The sequence below is a fragment of the Protopterus annectens genome, chromosome 2.part0 (assembly GCF_019279795.1).
Source record: "Protopterus annectens isolate FY-2018-M chromosome 2.part0, PAN1.0, whole genome shotgun sequence".
NCBI classification, from domain to species: domain Eukaryota; kingdom Metazoa; phylum Chordata; order Ceratodontiformes; family Protopteridae; genus Protopterus; species Protopterus annectens.
This window is the reverse complement of record NC_056728.1, coordinates 98906749-98931435: the sequence shown is the minus strand read 5'-3', so window position 1 is coordinate 98931435 and position 24687 is coordinate 98906749.

The window sequence follows — 24687 nt, the reverse complement described above, 5'->3', positions numbered from 1 at the left end:
GTAGCACACTACCCTGAGGTACTGGGTGCTATAGATTGCACTCATGTACACATCAAGGCACCACCCAGTGAGGAGGGTAGAAACTACATCAACCGCAAGGGGTACCATTTCATCAACTGCCAGGTTGTGTGCAATGGCCAAGGCATTAGCATAAATGTGTGTGCTGGCAGCCCTGGCAGTTATCACGATTCCCATATCTGGCATGCATCACAGCTGTACCAGATGTTTGCTAAGGGGGATATCCCACACGGCCATTTACTGGGGGATGCTGGCTACGCATTGGAACTGTGGATGATGACACCCATCAGAAATGCACACACACCCATAAAAGAACACCATAATGAGGCCCACGCACAAACTAGGAACATCATAGAACATGTGTTTGGGCTGCTGAAGTCAAGCTTCTGATGCCTCGATTTATTTGGTGGAGCCCTGCAGTACTCTCCAGCCACATGTGCACAGATATTCACAGTATGTGCCATACTACACAATAGGATCCTACAGAAATAGCTGCAGCAGGATCAGCAAAGGGGAAGGGATACACAGCCCTCTACCACTGCCTAGATCACCACAGCCACACTCACGGGAGGACTCAGAGGAGGTACCCACTGATGATGTCCCTGTAGGCAGACATAGGCATGCCCAGTACACCCTGGCTTTGGCTAAGAGACAACGCATAGCACTTGCACTGACAACCTAGGACCCTAGGGACTGACACCTTATTCCAACTCACATAGATATATTAAAAATGATGCCAGGCAATCCACACAACCTATACCTAACCATGTATTGACTATTGACTGTGTACCTCAAACAGAGTCAGCCCTGAACTACAGTTCTGTCAACTGTTGAATTTGCAAGGTAAGTCACTCACCTACACACCACTTGTAAGTAGTACTATAATATGGTATCATATGTATGGACCTGCTTCATGTATGCAAGGGAATATAGTGGGCTATTTGGAGAGCTGTACATCCACATGGGACTACAGATATCCCGTGCAATAGTATGTGTTCCATAATATTCATTAGGCCTTGTGGTCAGAGTATTCACTACAGCACTCATGGCAGATGTTAAACAGTGGGGTAACATGATATGTGCACTACTATATATGCCAGCAGATCATGTGCTGTTCTTCCCCCACCCCCAACACATCAGTGTTCCCATACAACTGCTGTAACAGTAAGTCAGCAATGGTATATCAGCAGACCAGCCAATCTCAGGGCTGTGACATAGAACCCGATCACAAAGTGCATGTTTCACGTAACACAGGGATAACAATGTACATATGTATGCTGTTGATTGTGTAATGAAGGACAAATCTCTGTCTGGAAGCCTGTGTGGCTGAGTGGGCTAGGGATGTTAGTATAGATAATGGTGTTGATGGTTCGAATCTGGAAATATGCACAGCTTTTGCATGTGAGTTATTAGTATGCTGGTGTTTCCACAGACTGTCATACATCTCAATCTTTTAGTGCAAGAAATCTGGACCAAGCCAAGAAGAATGGGGGGGACAAAGGCCAAAAAATAGAGACAGACAGATTGTTCTGATTAACCTAGAAAGTTGCTAGTGTGACATCAAGTTGCATTATTACAGAATATCTGAAGAATATAAAGTCCAACACTCAAATGTTTGTCTGCAGTTAGTATTATTCAGTGACTTCAATATACAATAATTTACCAGAACACCACAAATGTATGAGGAACAGACCAGAAATATGAGACAAAATTCTGGACATTCTGCAAAAATCTGTACAGTTGAGAGGTATGCTGAGACTGACAGTCTGTGTGTGGAGTAACAGTATGAACCTCAGTTACATATTAAGTACAGCAGACAGCTGGGGAATGCCGTGGACAATTTGAGGAAAGTGGAGTACTGCAGAAACAGGTGCAGCTGGCAATGTCTGCAACACACAAAATCACGAACTGGAGTACAGGTATGTCTGGCCTGGAGTCACATTGTAAGTACTGACAGTCCCACTTGGCATGCTCCTACACTTAGTTAAAATTAGTGCAATTATATTGCCTCATCATCAAAATGACCTGCAATGTGTAAATACATCTGTATAGACAGACATATACATATCTGTCTGTCCCTATCTCTCTCTCTCTCTCTCATATGATTATTAAATCTATCACTGTGTACTATCAAATAGATATATGCCGATATATATATATAGCTATATATATTACGATACATAGACTCTCCACATATATCTACATAACACATATACATATCATACACACACACACACACACACACACACACACACACACACACACACACACACACACACACTCACACACACACAGCTACATTTATAGACACATCCCTGTTATAGACAGAAATATCTGTGAATGTATTGCCCCACATACCCTATTAATGGTGAGTAAATCTGCACTCACACATCCATACAATTGCTCAAAGGAACCAAACCAAGGGCGTAACAGTACATAATCCACTCACCTACAGACCCCTGCGCCTGCTGAATGTCACCACCTAGACAGACACAGGTGAGCAGATGGTGTAATGTATAATGTTTTTAATGCACACATGGACAGGGCACAATGCCACCACAGGTTTGCCTACCTAACTGCAATTAGCTACATATGGCCATACTGGTAACTGTACACACACAGCAAGGATAACAGTTATTCCACTGCTAGGACACCAGATGCAGATAATAGTATGAAGCAATATCATTCTGCTGGCCACACATGCTGTGCAACACAAGCCTAGTTTGTGTAATCCACAAGTACTGTGCCTGGAATTACATATAAAACAGATGTAACCTGTGACATGTGCCATAAGTACTGTGAGCAACAGTGTATAAGACTAGATAGGTAGGGGTTCTAATCTCACTCTAGCCAACTTGCTCTGTGTGTGTGTGTGTGTGTGTGTGTGTGTGTGTGTGTGTGTGTGTGTGTGTGTGTGTGTGTGTGTGTGTGTGTGTGTGTGTGTGTGTGTGTGTGTGTGTGTGTGTGTGTGTGTGTGTGTGTGTGTGTGTGTGTGTGTGTGTCTATATATATATATATATATATATATATATATATATATATATATATATATATACCCCTGCAACACAACGGAGATGCCCTTATATGTTATCCACCTGCAATGGTTATGCACTTTTTGGCCCTGTAACTAGCTGCTGGCTCCCAAACTGCCCTCCTCTACAAGGCCTGATGATGCCATCCACCTTAAGACTGCCGACTAATGGTCTAACATCAGACAAAACCCGTGGTGCACGGGATAAATACTGTGAGCTGTAGTGTATAAGACTAGGTAAGTAGGGTTTTAATCTCACACTACCCAATTTGGCGCATGTGTATATCCATATGGATGATAACATTTGGAACTTAGACATAGGTAGGGTTTAGTATTATTTTATTTGTAGCGGGTGATGTGGTCTCCCAAATGACTGACCACAACAAGGGCTGCTGATATCAACAAGCATTATATGTTCTAAACTGTTAGTATTAGCAGACATGAGATGTGTTGCATGCATCGAGTACTGTGATCTGTAGTATGTACCAGTACATAGGTAAGTGTTCTAATCTACATACAGCCAACTTGCACTACATGTGTGCCTTGGCATGTCCAGTATGCAGTGAGTAGAAGTGGTGCTAGCCTGAATGTGGCCATGTTTATACGTGAGGTTGTTGCAGTATTTTACAACATGTTACAGAGCCATAGGACATGTGAATGTAGCTAGCATAATGACCATACAGCCCTCACAATTAGAGACATCTTTATACCTCTCGGTACAAGATCAGCACATATTGCCCCAGTCCAAGAAGTACTCAGGCAGACACCATGTGTTGAGATGATGGTTTCCCAGCAAATCATACATATGGCATGTGCTGAGGTGTACTGAGTGCTCTGTGTACCATTAGGCAGGGTCTGTTTCAAGGGTGTGTTTAAGTCTGCTAGACAAATGTCTCCCACAAGCATGTAGTACTAATGTCACATAGTAGGTTAATGTCATTACAGTGAGTCATCCATCTACTATTCTTCCTACAGATAGGCAGCATATGCACTCCAGCAGGGTCACACCTTGCCCTATATGCAAGGCACAGATCACCTCTGAGTAGTCTATATGCCACAGGCAACAATGACACTCATTGCAGACGATCAGCAGTGAGCACATACTGAAGATGTGAAGTGACCTTGTGAGAGACCATACTGTTGTGTGCAAGTGCCAGTACAGCTTGGAAAGGCACACCAACAAATGTCCATTGCACTCAGATATTGGCATGCTGAGGGAAGAGTATGTGGGGATTATGAGAATGTCACCTACTGGTGACTGTGGCCTCAGTTATGTCATATGATTCCTGCCATACCACTGTAGGGATATGGTGATCTGAGGCACATTAGGTGTAAACCTGTGTGGCCAGGTCTGTGTGCCCACTTTTCACCCCTGAGTATGTACATCACATGTTGGGACTGATGTGCTACTAACCGGAGACAATACTGTATTGTCTGCACACTGCACAAACCTAAGCCATTGCACATGACAGTATGGACACAGTACTGTACCCTTTGCTGGTCACTGTTCGTGAGGATGTGGAGATCCATTCACTGTTGTACCACCTATACCGACAGGTTTGGGGTGTAAATCTAAGACTATCACTGCTATATTGAGTGCGGCAGCCAGGATACCTATCATTGTGTGCAATGGCACCCTTGCCATGTCACCACACAGGCATATCGTACAACTGTAGCAGCCACACAGATGCCATTACACCAATACACAGTGTAGATAACAAGTCGTATGGAGTCAGTGTCACAACCATACAAATGTACTCCATCTCCTAAATGCTTTGAAGAGGATGTGTATGTCCCCATACAGGGAGGTGTCAGATCCCACTGTGTACCTCCCACTTTGCCATGACAGGAGTAACACGTCTCACATGTTCTACACACCCACAACATCAACATGTTATACATAGTACATACTGGCGAGTCTGCTATGTAATACAGACAGTACACCCTACATGAAACAGGCCCCCCTCATGCATGTAAAGCATACATCTGCTGTGACACACATCATGTGCAGGTTACACAACGAGATGCAGAACATGATAAGCATAAGTGATGTTGGCTAACTGTCTAAACAGAACACAAGATATTTGTAGATGGGTTATTTCCATCACCACAGCTTATATATGTGTAAGTTCCAAAAACCCAGGTGACACATATCAAGGGTAGCATACCTTATCATAAATTATGAATGCATGAGTACGCTGACTGCCACCATTGTCCTTGTTACTCTGTTATACACATATGAATCTATGGAGCCATGCACTTATACTGCTGTACTTTTCTGAAGTCATATTTCTGGTGTGCTGCCATGCCATCCTGTGCCACGTTATTGCTGCCGTGTGTCCATAGGTCATCCTGCCAGACTCCTGGAACAGAAACATACACAGGTCCATGACACACCTGTCATTGTATAACAATACCGCCAGTAGAACTTCATACAACATAGGTACACAAAAGTATGTTGTGTACTGATGAAACATGCCAGCATATAGTATCCGCTGATGACCACTACAAGTGGCATGGCAAAACAGTACTGCTTTACACAAATCAGCACATAGCATCATTTCCCTGCATCGATGGGAAGGATGACAGGGATGTAGCACAGGTATCATCACTTGCACAGGGTGTTGTGTGGGGGTGCTGGAGGTCTAGGCTGGCCCAAATGGTTGACAGCATGTGTGTGAGTCAGGAAGGAGAGCAGGATAGATGGACCATGGAGAGGTGCCGTGTGTGTCTATAGGTGACCTGTATGTGACAGTGGTGTGTATATGTATGTACACAGTCATGCTCAGTGCTAGCCCTACACGTGTCTATGTTGGACAGCTGTGGACCTTACATGGTACAGATGACAGTTCACCATCTCTGGCCCTGAACACTGGAACTGGCTCTACCAGGAGTTAAACTGGCACCACCGTGCCCAAGGTCAGATGTGGTGCTAGTACCTGATGGTGACTGCTGTCTGCTGGCACTGTGTCCCCCACAGGACCACCCAGGACCATGAACCCATGGCCTGCCACATTGTGGTGTGGACAGCACACTCCCCTCTGTAGTGCTGGATTTACTGCCACTATGGGAGTGTGACTGTGCATGCCATGTGGACTCTCAGTAGATGGTGTTGCTGACCTACACCCACAAGTCTGACACCCAACTCAAAAAAAAACATTCCAGCACAGACAATGTTCCATAACAAAACAGTGTCAAGCTTACTATGAACAGGACCATGGTCTTGGACAACTCCTGACAGACCTATAAAAAGTTGAGGGTGAGGTACTGTCAGCACCACTGCATGTTGCAGCACAACAAGGTAGTACTTGCATATATCTCACTTGTACAGTAGCTACTATGTTACTTGATGTGTTAGTGACATTCTGTGTATGAGTGTACAGCTAAGCTTAAACCCCACCCCCCAAAGCAGCTAGATCTGACACCCACATAAAAATATGTACAGCCTGACACAATGACTGCTACAGTATTACAATGGTAATCACAGTAAGCTTACATGCACACTCCTCTGCTGTGGACACTGTGGCACCCACCTCCACAGTGTATGGTGTGATGGATGCCCGGGAGCTGTCATGTGTCCTTAGGTTCACCAGGATTTCCTCAGTGGCCGAGAGTGGTTGTTCCACTGCAAGCCCTCCACTGGTGATGGCATGATCCCTGGCTACATCAGCTTCCCTTCATAGTGCAGCATTCACCATGTCTATTGCATGCTGTCGAACCTTCTCATATGTCCTGTCCTGGTGGCCACTGGCATTCATATCCCAGGCAAGGTCTGCCGCAATGCAGCCTGCTTTTCCCTGTTATGCCTCCCCCTGGATAGCAGGATGTGATGATGCTGTATTAGTCCAAGTATTATTTCATTCTCCACATCTGAGAAGGGGTCATGGTGCCTACAGTACATTATTCCTGAAAGACAACACAAGGGGAAAATATTACAGGATCAGATATGTGGACATCCACTATGTACAAATGCAGCAAGGACAAAATAGCCGGCACTATCCACTGCTTGCTCATACATGTCATACCCCACAGTGTGACAACATACTATGTGTGTGTGTGGATACAACCAAGATAGTATCAATACTGAGGTATTTCCCTGTGTGCCATGAGATAGTCTGCTGTATGATCATACACCCAACATTCCAGTTTACTGTGGTGTGTCCCCTAAGGCCAACCACCCAATAATATGTCATAAGACCAGTGTCAGACAAATAGCAGTATGCTATTACAACCACTATAAAGGGACAGTCCAACAGCACCAGTATGCCACAATGACAAAAGACACTGCAGCCTTAAAGTATTGTACGTCCCCTGTAGGTGTAAGACAGCAGGATGTCAATGACGCCATAACCACAGGTCTAAGACAGGCTTACTGCTGTAATCCGTATTCCCCATACCTCTATCCTCCCATCTGCATCCTGTTATACAGAAAAAAAACAGTTACATACCTGGTGGAGTGAAGTACTCCTCTGTTGAAATATGCTACTAGTAATGTTTCACAAAGGTGTGCTCTGTGTGAGGAAAGTCTCATACAGAATGTTTCCCTATAGCCAGCTGCTTGCATTTTTAACATGCTTCTCATTAGCAGGTAATTGCCGCTAAACCAATCTGTGGCTCTGATATGCTAATTGCAGCCAAAACAGCTGAATTGCACTATCATTAGCCAGTGAAGTGCAACCACTGTGCAATATATAAGGCCTTCATGTAGACCAGGGCCCCTTTCTTAGTTGTTCAGATGGACAGTAATGGGGTGAGGAGACTACATCATCACAGAGGATATGTCTGTAGCAGAAACTTTTACATAGAACTGTGTGTACCACAGGCTGCAGCTGCTAGTGCTGCAGGTAATAGACATAGGTAGAAAGTGTGAATACTTTGGAGGACAACAAGTTGTAGGTGTATCTGTATCAGCTGTGTCAGCCCTGTTGCAGAGGCAGTGCCAAGGTGAGGTTACCCTTTGCACTCCAATTAAGGTATGTGCTTAAGGTATATATATATATATATATATATATATATATATATATATATATATATATATTAGGCAACTATGTCAATAACAGAGTACTAGATGACATATAGTAATGCTATAATAGTAATGCTATAAGGATATGTAAAGTGTTTCCCTACCTGTAGGCCTGTGACTTCCAGCACTGAAAAGCAGTTATTTAATTTGGAATTTTTTGTGTGGGTAAAGAGTGCATGAGTCATTCATTAATTGCTGTCTTCACAATAATGTAATTGAAATGCAACACAACACTGGATTTGAACCCAGGACTATGTGTGCTAAAATGTACTACATGCAAGGCATTTAACAGACTGAGCTACTAAGTCACTGCTATACCAAGTGTATTTGCAAGATATATGTGCACACATACAGACTGTGACAAACATTTTCTACATCTATCAGTATGTGCATGGCTTTATATGGACGTATTTCTGCACCAGAGTCCCAGTTGAACATGCATTTTGCCATTAATGTCTTAGCAGGTGACTTTCTACATGTTGCTGATAAAAGGGCACATTTTCATGTTATCACAGGCCTCAGTTACAGCAATTATCATGTATTTGACTGTCTAGTGGTATACTATTGCACCAGAGTCCAAGGTGCACTCCCATTTTTTCCATTACTTTTATTCCAGTTTGCGCAGTGTGGCACGGTGCACAGCTCCACTGAAACATGCCTAATGACTGTAATTGGCAAGTACTATGTTTTCTTTAAACCACCTGTTTTACTTAAGAGTTGTGTGGCATAGATGATTAATGCAGTGTGCTGCAGGTGTAATGGGCTTGGGTTTGAAACATAGCAGAGTTGTTTATTTTGTACGTGTCTTACAATGTTATAAACACATATAGTCATTATAGCTCTATTTAGCTAAGCTCAGCAAAGCTGTGCAATCCAGCACTTTGTGTAGCACCACGCTAAAAAATATAAAGAAGAGAAAAAAGTAGAGCTAGGAAAGTGGTGAAATGGGAGCAAGTAGGGGGAAAAACATAGTGACAAGCAGGGAGGGATGTGCAGGAAGGGTGTAGGAAAGAACCATAGCTATCCATTTCTTGTACAGCAACAACTGTGCACTTTGACAGAATTTGTAGATAAATTTGGACTCTCAAACCCCAGAGAGAGGGGTGAGGACAACATAACTGCATTGTCAACGCTGTTGGACCAAATTACATGTGTCCAGTGGACATGTGTGCAAAATGGACAGCTATGTATGGGACATTTTTTTTTGGACAGGTGAGAGTGGAATGTTGGGGCAGGGACATAGGTACTTTTGGGGGAGGTAAGTTGGGTAGGTGCGGATGCCTTTGCAAACAGACAAGACAGACAAGACAGCAGACAGAGGCAGTGCATGACACATGAGAGGGGTGAACATCTTGGATAGGGAGGATGTTGTGGAAGTCCCATGTGCCTCCAGATGGCTGCAGCATGCCTCACATCCTCACCCATGGGACTGTCGGCACTGTTTCTTCACTGGCCCAGTGGTGGCAGTGCTGGAGGCTGGGCACCAGGGTGAGGCTGCTCCACCAGGTTGGCTAGCATGTCCTCAACACGATGCAGGCAGTGGTCATAGCCATGGTGGACTATCCTGTGCACAAATATCAGCAGTTCAGCCCGGGTGACAACCCCCCCTCCTCCACCACTACCAGAGTGAGGCCCAGCCCCATCTCATGAGGTGGAATTACCCAATACCACAGATATTGCAGGGGCAGCAGAAGGGGCACCATCGGTCTGGGTCCCAGATGTGCTGGGACCCAGTGCCACAGCTGGTTGAGGCAGGGTAGGGGGATCAGCCGGAACTGGCCTACCTTGACATGCTCTGGTAATTGAGGTATAGCAATAAGCTGAGGTTAGTTATGAACAAATCATTGTTAGTATTAACAGCATGGAACATCATATTAATTAACCCAAATACATAGCAATGTACATTATGTATGACACAATATGAAAGAACAGTCATAACGTTCACAACTTGCCAGTAACAGTTAAAACATAAAGGCAACCACATGGTTAATTTAACAAGATACGTCAATATGAAAACATAATAACACAAAACAATAATAAACCACATTTCCCAAAATATAGTTATTTTAACAAAATATGTTAATAGTAAACCATAATAATACATAACAATATTAAATACATGCAGATAAGGGGTGGGGAGAGAGAGCAAACAGTCCATTGGTTACATTGCAGATTATATCACTGAAAACAGTGGTAACATTAATTCTACAGGTGTGTATTGTCAGTTTTGTGTACAGTGACTGCAAGTCTCCTATAGGTGATGTGGCATGTACATACCTCTCAGGCTGTTTCATGGGACAGTATGGATCAAAAAAATAACAAATGCAGGTACACAACTAGACAGAACACTTGCACATCATGTGGACTTGTATAACTACCAAGGTATTCTGTAAGCAGATATGGTAATACTTTGCATTCCAGGTAATTATTTCTGTGGTAATCCTGTGACAGAGGGATTACACAATATTAATTATAGTACGCGAAATCATGACACTTGAGAGGCATGTTTGTGTACAGTTCATAAACTAGACAGCCATCATGCCTTAGTTTCCAGCCATGAGAATAGAACCCAATTGCTGTGACTGCTGGGGATATCTGCAAATAATGTAATAATTGACTGCAGCAACTTAGTACAGACATGCCATACTGGAAGTAGACAGATTTATTTATGAATCAACAATGCTAGTGAACACATTATTTTTATTGATTTTAAAACTCTGTGAAACCTAAAGACAATATCTGCTCATAACATGGGCTAACTCACTCATATACCTTTTGTTACTGGGGAGAAAGAAAATGTGAGCATTACGTGACTGATAGTCTGCTGGAGATAACCTTGAACCATACTATGAGTTGAGCAATACAAGTTACAGGGCATTTTTTGGCATTCTAGAACTATTACAGTGTTATAATTGACTGCAGTGACAGTAGAACACACATAGGTTCATAGGTTCATAGGTTTATACTAGGCTATCTGCCCTAAGGCATTTATAAGCCTAGCACAAAGTTTTGTGGCTTACGCCACCCCTTATGTTAAAAAATATTGTGCCCATTAGTTTGTTGTGCCTCTGTCCAGCAGTGACACAGAGATGATTCCCGGGGTAAACCTATGATCTCCCATCCACCGGTCAAGATTTCTCTTGAACAGAGCCAGCGAGGTGCTCTGCCTCACATGGACCGGGAATTTATTCCACAGCATAGGGAGTCTCTGAGTGACAAATCTATCCCTTCAGCATGTCTTATTTATATCCGTGCTAAGGTTTAAGTCGCTTGCTCTAGTGGATCTGGTAGATTTCGATTTTTTGAAGTGGAGCATGTCCATTAATTCTGGGTTGGACATGGCCTTGTATGTCAGGCACAGGTCACCTCTGAGCAGACGGTATGCGACTGAATAGAGCTGGAGTTTCTTCAGTCTGGCAGCATATGACAGATTTTGGAATCCCTTTATCCTTTTGGTGAGGAACTTTTGGGGTCTCTCCAATTGCTGCAGGTGTCGGGTGAGATACATCCCGAATGGGGCATTGTACTTGATCATTGGTCTGATAAGTGAAGAGTACAGGGGAACAATGACCTCACTTGATCTGGATGTGAATCCCTTCATGATCAGGTGGGCAATGTAGAAGGTCTTTCTAACCACTTTAGCAATGTGAGTGTCAAAAGAAAGGCCACTGTCAACCTGGGTCCCCAGGTCCCTGATAACCTCTTCTGTGCTTAGTGGATTGCCACCTATATGGTAGCTTGGGGTTACCTTGTTTTTCCCGAAGGGTATGACTATACATTTTTTGGCATTTAACTTCAGGCCATGGCTCTGGCACCAGCTATCAGTTTCCGTGAGACCCCTCTGAAGGATATCTGTGTCCGATGTACTTTCCACTATAGCGCCCAGTTTGCAGTCATCTACAAACTTTGTCAGCCATAGTCCTCCTATGTTTGCCTGTACTTCTGAGAAGTAGATGCCGAACAACAGGGGGCCAAGGACTGAGCCCTGTGGGACACCACTTGTGACCGGCTTGGAGTCTGACATGGTGCCAGCAACTCTAACCCTGTGGGTTCTGTCCTTTAGCCAGTTTGCAACCCATCTTGTGACATATGGGTTTACATTTAAGCTGGTAAGTTTCTCTATAATACCTGAGTGGGGTATTGTGTCGAAAGCTTTTGCAAGGTCAAGGTAGGCTGTATGGACTGCCTTTCCCTCATCAATGGCCTTGGTGACTGTTTCAAAGAAGTCGACCAAGTTCAAAAGGCATGATCTGCCCTTGATAAAGCCAAACTGGGTCGGGTCCAATGTCTGCAAGTCCCCTATGTCTTTGTTTATGAGTTCCATTATGATCCTCTCCATAGCTTTGCAGACCAGGCTTGTTAAGCTTATGGGGCGGTAATTACCAGGGTCCGTAGAGACACCACCTTTGTGGAGTGGGACCACAGTTGCCGTACGCCACTCCTTGGGCACGTATCCTGTGGTAAGGCTAAGATTAAACAGCTGCCTTATGTGCGGGTTTAGTTCCTCATTGAGTTCGTGTAGCACACAGCCTGGGACACCATACGGTCCCATTGATGCTGTGTTTTTAGCTTTAGAGAGAGCAGCTTTTACCTGCGCATTTGAGATGTCTGGGAGGCTACACTCCGCTGGGATAGTTATCTCTCCTTTTGGGGGAGGGGGGTGAAGTTTGCACTGAACCTGTCTGCCAGTATGTTGGCAATGTCTGTGGGTTCAGTGATTTTTGTATCATTTTGGACTAATTCTGAGCATATCTGGGAGATTCCACCCAGGTTTCTAACATAGCTGGAGAAGGCCTTATGATTGTCTTTTGAATCTATGGCAATTTTTCTCTCAAAGTTGGCCTTGGATGATTTTATGAGTGCTCGTATTTTTTTACTAATAATGATCAAGGGTGTCTTCTCTTTTATGGATTTTGCTCTATCATGTAACAGCTTTCTCCTCTTATTGTAAAGCTTGTTTATGGCTGGGGTCCACCAGACTGGACGTTTGCCCTTGGTGGAAAGAGTCTTGGTTTTATTAGGGATTGCCTGATCCATGCAGTCGTGGAGGTGTTCGTAGAAGGCATTTGTAAGGGCTTCCGCAGCTTGGGTTGTGGTTTCCACTGGCTCGGGGGCCTTGAAGGATACCACACCAGTCTTCAGTAGTGTGAAGTTTGCTTTAGAAAAGTTCTTCACTGTGGTCTTTTTTGTTTGGGGTGGGGGCGGGATGTGGATTTCCAGTGAGATTAGTTTATGATCTGATCTCACCAATGAGGGATATACTTCCGGTGTGGAGCATTTTGTCCCCATGTTTGTGATGATGAGATCTAGTATATTTTCTCCTCTTGTGGGAACGGTGACTAGTTGTTCCATGGCATTTGAATTTATGAACTCCAGGAACCTTTGGGCTAAAAAGTTGGGGCTTGAGTAATGTTCCCAGTCTATATTCGGGTAGTTGAAGTCACCCAATATAATGGTGTTTGGAGATACATTTATACCCTCCAGTGTCTTCAGGAAGGCTGTGTGGGGTTCCTGAGTTTGAGAGGGTGGCCTGTAGCATGCTACAAATTGTAGAGCAGTTTTGCCTATGGTTAATTGCACCGGGATGGTTTCCGATGCTTCGTGCATTGCCACCAACCTAGAGGTGTGGGTATCCTTGATGAATATGGATACACCCCCTCCTTTTGTGGTGTGGTCTGGGTTTTGGGGCGGAGCATGATATGAGGTAAAACCTGATAGTGCCGGGGTGCTCTCAGGAGCCTTGAACCAGGTTTCAGCACAGACATCGATGTTCTCCATACTGAGAAGGGCCTCGAGTGCGTGCATTTTGAGATTTAGACTTCTGGCATTGAGCAGCATTACCCTTAGTTTCTTCCCATTTTTGTTTTCTAGGGTGGTAGGTTTAGAATTTGAGCCTTGCCTAAAAAGGCACTATGGGGGTGGCAAGAGCCTTAGCCAATATCCGGAATCCCAGGGGTGACAGGTGCAAGCCGTCCCTTGCGAAGCAGCGTGGCTTGTCAAGCATGTCATCCCAGGCAGACAGACACTGGATCCCCTTTGAATGACACCAGAAATTAAGCCAGTTGTTAAAGCTGATCATCTTGTCTCTATGTTGTGGCATCATTCTTGGTGAAGGAAGGATACTGCTCAGGGTCAGGGTCATACCTGCCTGGGCTACATAATCAGAGAGCTCCTCTATGTCTCTTTTCATGTAGTCCAGGGAGGTACGTCTCAGGTCGTTCACACCAGCATGGACAATGACTGTGTCATATTTGTACTTGCTGTGGAGTGACCTGAGTGCTTGTGTTATGTGACGGATTCTAGTGCCCGATAGGCAGCTTACTGTGACCCTCTCCTTATTCAGCCTGGTGAGTGGGACGTCAGTGTGTCTGACTATGGAGTCACCTATGACAAGTATGTTTGGTGTTGTATTTGGCCTTAAGGGCTGTGACTGCTTTGCACACTGATTTTGTGGTTTATGTGTTACCTGTGGTGTGTCATGAGGTGGCAGTTGCTTGGGTGTCTGCTTTGGAGGCCTCTGCTGTTTAGGTAAATTTTTGCTCAGAGCCTCCGAGTATGTCTTTGTGTGTTTATGTGTTTGATTCATTGTTGTGATAGCCTTATGTGAGACTGGTTTTGTGGTGTGTGTAGTTGCCTTCTCCTCCTGTCTGGTCTTGCCAGTCCTGAGTTGAGAGAGCTCAGCCTCCAGTTTGGCCAAATAGCTGCATCTCTCGCAAGTATTTGTGTTATGTGGGAGGAGGAGAGGGTTGTCTGTGTACATGAGGCAATTGTAACATTGCCTCAATATTCCCAGATTCACCAACTGGACAGGAGAGGACGCCAGCATCTGGCCCTCCGACATGCTAGAGAAATTAAGAAGTTATGGGTGTAACTGAATAAGAGAGGACTTAGTAAGGAAGTGGGTACTCCTGGGGGGGGGGGTTCGCTAGTGAGGGACTTTGTATAATACAGAAGTGCTAAACCTGAAAAGAAGATGCTTTTAAGACAAGTGCTGAGCTTTTTTTTTTTTTTTGGAGAAAAAAAAAAGCTTTTAGGAACAAGTGCTGCGCATTTTAGTTAAGGGATATACTGTTAGATTACTAGTAGAGCAGTTCTAAGGGAAAAAATGAAGAACAGACTTTATGGAGCCAGAAAAGTTTAACCTTGTTAAACCAGCTGCCGATGCTGCTCTAGTGGCAACTCCGCGCTAAAGCGTGCTTGATAGCAGGGGCTGGAAAGAGCCAGGAATTGACCCAAAACGGCCAATAAAACTACAGTTTCAAGTCAGTAACCACTCCCACGGGGGGCAGGGAAGCTGCTCAATGTTTTTCACTGCCACTGATCAACAGAGAGACTTTCCTTTAGCCCAAGCAAAAATGGCCTCACAGAAACTTACAAACAGTTCAAGAACAACAAGCCTGTAACTGAACTTTTTTAAATCTCAGAAAAGTGGGAAAAAAGTAAGATTGTTTTTTTGTTTTTGTTTTTTCAGAGATAGCAGAGGTACACAAGTAATATCAAGTTATAACAGTGCAGTAAATGACCCCACACAAGAGTGCTAGGCCAAAGACAGAAAATATGCAAGTTTTGAGAAAAAAACGATTTTAAAACTAAGTGCAAACAGGAAATTCAGTAAACAGCTTTTGGTTGTGCTCTAAATACAGCTACTAATGCAGAAATCAAGTTTAACAAGCCAGAAAATGCTCAAACTAGGCAACTATGCAGAAAAACTTAGCAAATAAACAGAGGAAAAATACTTAAAATCTCAAAAGTGGCTCCTTTCTTCTCTCAGCGTTTTCTCCTCTTGGTGGGTGCTTCACCAGCAGCCAACAAGCCTGAAAGGACGCCAAAACCACGAGGCAACTAGGTTTTAAGAGAGGACTACAGCAAACAAGGTGTACCAATTACAGTAAGAAACAGTTGAAATATGCAGGCACTATAAGCCTTTAACCAGAAATTCCCAGCTCAGAAGGGCAGAGTCCAGCCTCTCCTCCCACAAGAGTGCAGACCACGAACCTTCTTAATGTAAAATAACTGGCCTGAAGCCCAAGTGCTTAAACCAGAACTAATACACTTTTAGAATAACAGACACTGAGCCCTCAATCAGCAGTTCCCAACTTAGAAGGATGTAAGCCACCTGTCCTGCCACCACAGTGCAGGCCACAAACCTTCCTAATGTAAAACAACTGGTCTGAAGCCCAAGTGCTTAATCCAAAAGACTTAGAATGATAGCTACACTTTAATCAAGTTACTACCAAGCAGTAATAAATACAATTGAATACTTTAAAGAATGCCTGGATTAGTGCTTAAGTTATACAAACAAACTAGATTCAGCAGGCCTGGATCTAGTCTATGCTACAGCAAACAAGGTGTACCAATTTCAGTAAGAAGCAGTTCAAATATGCAGGCACTATAAGCCTTTAACCAGAAATTCCCAGCTCAGAAGGGCAGAGTCCAGCCTCTCCTCCCACAAGAGTGCAGACCACGAACCCTTTTAATGTAAAATAACTGGCCTGAGGCCCAAGTGCTTAAACCAGAATTAATACACTTTTAGAATAACTGACACTGAGCCCTCAATCAGCAGTTCTCAACTTAGAAGGATGTAAGCTACCTGTCCTGCCACTACAGTGCAAACCACAAACCTTCTTAATGTAAAACAACTGGTCTGAAGCCCAAGTGCTTAAACTAAAAGGCTTAGAATGAGTTGCACCAAGAAGTAATAAATACAACTGAGTACTTTTAAGATGACGCAAAAGCAAAATAAATTAGGAAGAAATACAAATACAGTAAAAGCAGAATTTTTTTTTTCAGAAAAGTAGCAAAAACAGTAGTAAAAACAATTCACATGCAGTGCAAGCTGGCACACTTGAGTATGTAGCAATATTAGTCCACACACAGTTTGAAAAAAGTAATTAAATTAAAAAGGACTAAAAGCAAGTGCAGAAAGGGTTTATTAGATAGAATGCGGTAAAGAGATGGGACTGGGGGAGTGTCCTAGATCAAATCTACAGTGGGGCGGGCACTGCAAAAGCCACCAAATTTAAACTACTACCAAGAACAGGGGGGGGGTGGGGAAGACAGTTTCAACAGAGCTAGATCTGAGGAATCAGTCCAAATTATAAAACCACAATAAAATGCAGGAAATATACTTAAATCAGCTTATGTCCAGTTGATGTATGCAGACAAATCTCAGTAGCGAGCAACTCTATTTAAAATGATTACAAGAAATGTAACCAACACAGGTTTTAATGTTATCAGAAACCCCCCCAAGCTAATTAACACTTAAAGGAATTTCAAAGCAGTTTAGCAACTAGTGCAGAGCTTCAGAGATACACACAAGACAGTTTCAACAGAGCTAGATCTGAGGAATCAGTCCAAATTATAAAACCACAATAAAATGCAGGAAATATACTTAAATCAGCTTATGTCCAGTTGATGTATGCAGACAAATCTCAGCAGCAAGCAACTCTATTTAAAATGATTGCAAGATGCATGGAATACAACTGTATTGCATATATTAAAACAGCTTTATTTTAGTATCAGCAATGGCTGTTGAACATTTTTTATTGTTATTGCTTTGAAATATCTATGAAGTGCACACACAATATCTGCCCATGGAGTGGGTTACCTCAAATATATACCTTTGTTACCTGAAGTAGGAGGAACAGAGAGAATCATGTGACCGATATTGGCCTGGAGTCAGCCTTGGACAGTACTATGAGTTAAGCAATACAGTTTGCGGCCATTAGTTTTGCATTCTACAGCTATTACAGTGTTACACTTGACTGCAACAACCTTACCGTAGGCAAGCAATGCATACAGCTTTGCTGCCATGGTTATGACACAACACAATCCTGCTGAACAACATTTTGCTTACTGTTATTGGTATTGTTTATTGTTTATTGTACTTCAGTTGTTATTGTTCATGTATTGCACTACAGCTCTAGTTGCCCATTTATTGCACTACAGTTCTACTTGCCCATTTATTGCACTACAGTTCTTCTTATGTATACTTTATTGCAGTAAATGGTTTAGTCTTTCTTGCTAATTACACTACAGTTAGCATACTAAATCTGCACTTACCATGCTAATGGCACAACCTGGCTAGGCACTTGGCATGGGACTCCACATTGCGAGCCCTCTCAGCTGCAGCTGTTGAGAGAGAAGCACACCATTATGAATACCAGTTTTGCAGACATTCAGCTTGCATATTGTAAAACAGAGGAAAAATTACTTACATATTTGTGGGGCATTCCCTGCTCTAGCCTCTTGGACACAGGTGTCCAAGGTTCCCTTCTTTCTCCTTTTCAGGTTATTATAATGGTGACAACACTGTTCACGTGTGCAGGGATACCAGTAACACTAGTGAGTTCTCTGGCCAAACAGTACCAGGCCTCGGCCTTACACTCCGAGCCCTGGAATTAGTAAAAACTTAATATACCTTCACATATACTACTAGGCTACCTGTTAGTATTGCTGAGCACTGCCTCACCGAGCAAACATGCTTAAACACACCTATAAATAATTAATTCCATCTGGATTCTATTTTTAGATGTCTGGCAGGTGTCAGCTATGTATGTATAAGCTCTGCTTGGCTCTGCTGTGCTCTGCAATGCAGTGCGCAAATGGCAATTTAAAAAAAAAGAAAAAAAATTAATTATGATAATTAATTACATCCAATCTATTTTTGGATGTCTAGCAGGTGTCAGCTGTCTATATGTGAGCACAGCTTGGTACTGCTGCACTCCACACCATGACATGCAGTTAAAAAAAATAAAAAAAATAAAACCTCAAAAAAATGATACATTATACATTTGACACACTTCACAACATTACAATAGTGGCGGGGAGCATTACAGGGAGCCTCACACTCATTTGCAGCCATGGGTAGCCATTACATCTCTCCCTAAACTGATTCAATATCCATGTTCCTCGGCTCTCCCTCAGCAGCATGCCATCAATAATATGCATGGCGCGCTGCCAAGGGGGAACCTTGGCTTTGTATATGGATATATTCTGTGTAGGCTCTACACTGTGCCTAGACAGATTTTATTAAATCCTGGGGAAAGTGTTATGGATTCATACATCTGTTTCTGAGAAATAAAACAAATATTATAATACCATATGTGCTGTATTATGATAGCAACTTAATAGTTTGTTTCAGACTGCTGCAATTTATGTGTTACAGAAAAGTTATATACTGGATATGGAAAAGACTTGGTAGGAACAACCAATGTGTACTTTCTACCACTGTTATGACTAAACTTCATCAAATAGTACCATCTCCTATATATATTAGATTCTGTGATGCAGGAGATACTTTTCAATCATTGCAATTAATTAATTTTATATTTGAGAATATGTGAAAGAGTAAATATCCCAGTTTAATTTGTCTTAATAACATGTTTGTTATTAACATATTTAATAATGCATTGATAACTGGCACATGACTTCATTTGGAAAGGAGAAGTTGAGCTTATTGAGACCTTTATTTGCAACATCAAAACATTCCCTACATTATTGGATTTCACTTATCATGATAGGACATAAGGATATCAACTACTTGGATGTACTTCTAAGTAAGGATAGTTTGAACCAAAGATATAGAACAACTATCTACCGCAAGCCCACTTATTCTAATGCCTTTCTACATTTTACTAGCAGCCACCCATTACATCAGAAAAAGGCAATTGTGAAAGGGCAAGTGGTTAGGGCTGCTAGAATGATCTCCTGCTATGGTGAATTTATAGATGAATGTACATTACTGAAGTTTATGTTTTTGAAAAGGGGTTACCCATTGGGGTTCCTCAATAACATCTTTGAGGAAGTTGACAGGAAAAGAGTGGTTGGTCACTTCCACCTGATTGTTTGTAAAGGGTATGAGCAGGAGCACACTGAATGGGCAGTTAATGATGTAGCGAGTAGGGATCACACTAATGACAACACAACTAGTAGGTTCATTACAACATTTTCCCTAGATGCCACACATATTAGGGATATACTTAACAAAAACTGGTCCCTTATCAACAAGGATACCAGTCTTACCAAACTGGGACAACTACCTCTCATGACCTTTCAAAGGGGCCCTAACTTAAAAACCCTAGTGAAGAGAAATAAGGTAAATAAAAGAGGTACAGGTATGGCGAAATGCAGCAGATGCCCACAATGCAGATTCATTAGAATCACAAATAAGGTTGGACTAAGGGATAAAGAATATCATATAAGTGGTAGGTTTAATTGTGAATCCCAAGGTGTGGTCTATGCAGCAACTTGTGTCTCCTGTGATGCATACTATATTGGGAAAACGGAGAGAAAAATCAAACAAAGGGTATATGAACATACCTACTGTATTGGGAAGAACAACACTACCAACGCTTTGGCGAAACACATTATAGAACACCCCAACCATCAAATTCAGTTTGTGGTACTACAACAGGTAGAACACAATATTAGGAGTGGGCCTTGGGAACTCAGACTGGAGGAATGTGAATTGAGATGGCATGTACGTACCTCGGCTCATGTAGCCCCAGAGATTAATGATTACATTTCTATTAAATGCCTTCTCAAACTTAAGGCTCTAAATAGATAAGGCGATTCCAACTATGGCTTGTTTAATTTAATAACATTATTAACACAGCTACACTTATAGCACAATTTATATTATACACTTTGTATTTTTTAGTGTATTTTCTGGTACATTATTAGAACCATAATATATGGTGTAAGTCTTCTTAAAGTATTGGGTTTGGGCTCTAACAACACCTATAAACTTCCAACTTAATTCATTTAAACATAAGCATAGTGGATTAGCGCCAGATATATGGTTTTGGTGTTGGTTCACATCAAAGTTTTTGGACGAAGAATTTTAGGACACAATTAGGTATACAGAGAAGGGAGAACAACTTTGACTAGGTAATACTGTTGTCATACTGGTCGAGTGGTTTTAACCATATATATTTTTCTGTTTTCAACCATATATATCTTTCTGTTTCTTTTTATGATAAAGACTTTGCAATGTCCTGCTAATGTAAATAACTCATTTATATTTAACTGTTACTGTACTAGTAATGTAGTTTTTTATTCCCACTTTGGCGTTCTGTGTTACAAAATGTTTTTTTCTGGGAATATCTCTTTAATTTAAAAAAAAAATGGTTTTAATTGTGTAATTGATATGGCAGTTTGAAACTATATAAACTGCAACTACATGTTATGTAATTTGTCTGATGAAGTTGGTGGAGTACACCGACGAAAGCACTCACTCTGTCTACAATAAAAACAGTGTTGCTGTGATTCCACTGCTGCCATTTTTCTGCTATTTAACTGTTTTGGTTTCACATTTTGAGGTTTTGTTTTGGTCTGCTTTGATGGCAAGTGGTGGTCTAACACAGTCGCATGTGCTGTTTTCAGGAGAGGATAATACTCTGGATACTTCTGATGTTGCCTAATAGGCGAACGCTGTGGGAAACTTAACCTTACTAGTCCAGGAGCTTATGAGGAAGGTTGATTCCCTGAGCCAACATAATTTGAGTGTAAATACATCTGGCACCTTCAGAATCAACAGTAAGGTACCTACCCAGTCAGATTTGCATGAGTCTTCCAGTCCAGCAGTTGACAATCTCAATGGCCCAGTGGCAACAGCGTTTAAGGGGGGAAATAGCAACAGTGCTAATGGTACAGACGGCTGGCAGCAACTGGGTGCTCTGCAGAGACTGTCACCAACTACTACACATAATCAAACTAGGAACGGACTTCTTCCCAACACTAATAATTTTTTAAGAGACATTGCCTTCTTTGGAAACTACCTGGGAGACACAATTGGAGCCAACAATGAATCTAATTCGGTAAGTGCACAACTTAATTTATTTGACAATAAGTTGTACAAATGCCGCAAGCTCCAATTGGAGGTGTCTTACCTGCAGGAATGTATAAACGAGAAAGTTGTCTCTAAAGGACTTCGCCAATGGTGACATCCAGTAGGACTTGTTAATAATTCCACGTTCCACAAGGAATTGATCGTATTATTTGACCAACAAGGTTTTGATTTTCTGGCTTTACTAATCCAGCATTATGGAGCACAGATTGTTGTTTTAAAATCTGAACTGGAACTATTAGAACATGCTATCACTAACAACAATGACTTAGATAGATACACGTATGACTAAACTTGTAGCTTTTCTAGCATTGAGGCTAGTTTAAACAAGGTAATAGAAACAAAAAAGAAAAAGCTTGCAAGGGATATTCATGATTATGGGAGAGGCACTGCCTACCCTCCACCCCCTCCATTGTATAACACTAACTCTAATGAGGAGAGCTTTGGTTTAAGGGACTCCCTCGATAATGGGGCTGCAGGTTTTAGTCCAGAGCACACCAACAATGGTGCCTCTACACAGGGGGTTCGCAGAAGTGAGCAAATTAGAAATAACCAGCAAACTAATAATGGTGTACAACAGGGCAATGCTGAGGGAGCCTATAACAATAATGGACCGTCCAACTCTACAAACCAACAGGATTTTCACAACAACCGAGGGAACCAGCAGAGGCACAACCAAATCAATTACAACAGGTCCCAAGGACCACGCAGGAAGCATCAAAACTGGAGAAGGAGGTAGACTATGATTTACCTGCAATTTTGACAAACAATGAGGGTGACTTCAAGATATACAATTTTAGCACCCTTAATATTAATGAAGAGATTGTTATGTTTTTGCAAAAGGGCTGACATTTGTGCCTGATAGAAGGGCTGATCTGGTCAAAACCATTTTGGATCTGAGAATGTTTGTGTGTAAGCTTAATCTAACTGCACTTTTTGGTAACAACCAAGCACTTACAAGCACATTGAGAATGTCTAGTCTATTCAACCCACCTATGCAAGCATCCTTAGCTATGTCTGAGAAAGTAAGTGAGATGGACATTAGAGCGTTACTTGCTAAGGAAGTTTCAAGAGCTGCTCCAACAACTAACTGTTCCAAGAGCGAGTTGGAATACATTGACTTACTGAACTCTTGTAACATTCGAGTTATGAAACCTGACAAGGGTGGGGGTTTGGTTTTCATGGATCAGTTTGATTATATAGATAGAATGGAAGCTCATGTGACATCTGATGTATATGAAACGGTTAGTTTGAACGAGCTTAATACTGCATATAAGAGGGTGAATAATGTGCTTAATGATCTATTCCTTGATGGTAGCATTGACATAGACACCTTGAAGTATTTAATTATGCCAGCTCCCATTTTACCCACACTATTTGGGTCCCCCAAATTGCATAAAAATATCTACAACCCCCCTTTTAGACCCATAGTGGATGGGAGAGGCTCAGTCACATATGCATGTGCTAAGTTTATTGATTGCAAACTCAAACCTTACATCAAGTCTGAATCACAAATATGCCATGATTCATGGGGTTTTCTTTATTGCATCAATAATTTAGCTTACCAAGATGGTTTTACCTTTCTCACAGTGGACATAAAAGATCTATATACAGTTATCCCACAGACACTAGGTATTGAATGGGTCAGAGATTTCCTATATCTTAAAGGCATGGCTAGTAGTGATATAAACACCACTGAAACCTTGTTGGAGTTAGTACTGACTAACAACTTCTTGTGGTTTAACGGAACCATCTGTCTACAGAAGACAGGGATTGCCATGGGGTCTCCTTGTGGCAGTAGTTTTGCCAATTGTGTAATGGCTTTTTGGGAGAGGCATTATTTATTTAATGATGCTCTTTACAAGGAAAATGTTGTTTGGTACACAAGGTACCAAGATGATATGTGTTTTATCTGGAAAGGGGAAGTTGAGCTTATTGAGACCTTTATTTGCAACATCAAAACATTCACTACATTTTTGGATTTCACTTATCATGATAGGACATAAGGATATCATCTACTTAGATGTACTTCTAAGTAAGGATAGTTTAAACCAAAGATATAGAACAACTATCTACCACAAGCCCACTTATTCTAATGCCCTTCTACATTTTACCAGCAGCCACCCATTACATCAGAAAAAAGGCAATTGCGAAAGGGCAAGTGGTTAGGGCTGCTAGAATGATCTCCTGTTATGGTGAATTTATAGATGAATGTACATTACTGAAGTCTATGTTTTTGAAAAGAGGTTACCCATTGGGGTTCCTCAATAACATCTTTGAGGAAGTTGACAGGATAAGAGTGGTTGGTCACTTCCACCTGATTGTTTGTAAAGGGTATGAGCAGGAGCACACTGAATGGGCAGTTAATGATGTAGTGATTAGGGATCACACTAATGACAACACAACTAGTAGGTTCATTACAACATTTTCCCTAGATGCCACACATATTAGGGATATACTTAACAAAAACTGGTCCCTTATCAACGAGGATACCAGTCTTACCAAACTGAGACAACTACCTCTGATGACCTTTCAAAGGGGCCCTAACTTAAAAACCCTAGTGGAGAGAAATAAGGTAAATAAAAGAGGTACAGGTATGGTTTGCTCAATTGAAAAGTAGACCCCCAAGTAATGAAGATTTTGTTTAATTGGAATCTCGTCAACCGAATGGTTAAAGGGATAAGGTGAGGTAATATTTACCGGAAAAATTTGAGATTTCTCTTTGTTAACCTTATAATTGGCAAACTTAGAAAAGATATTAATGGA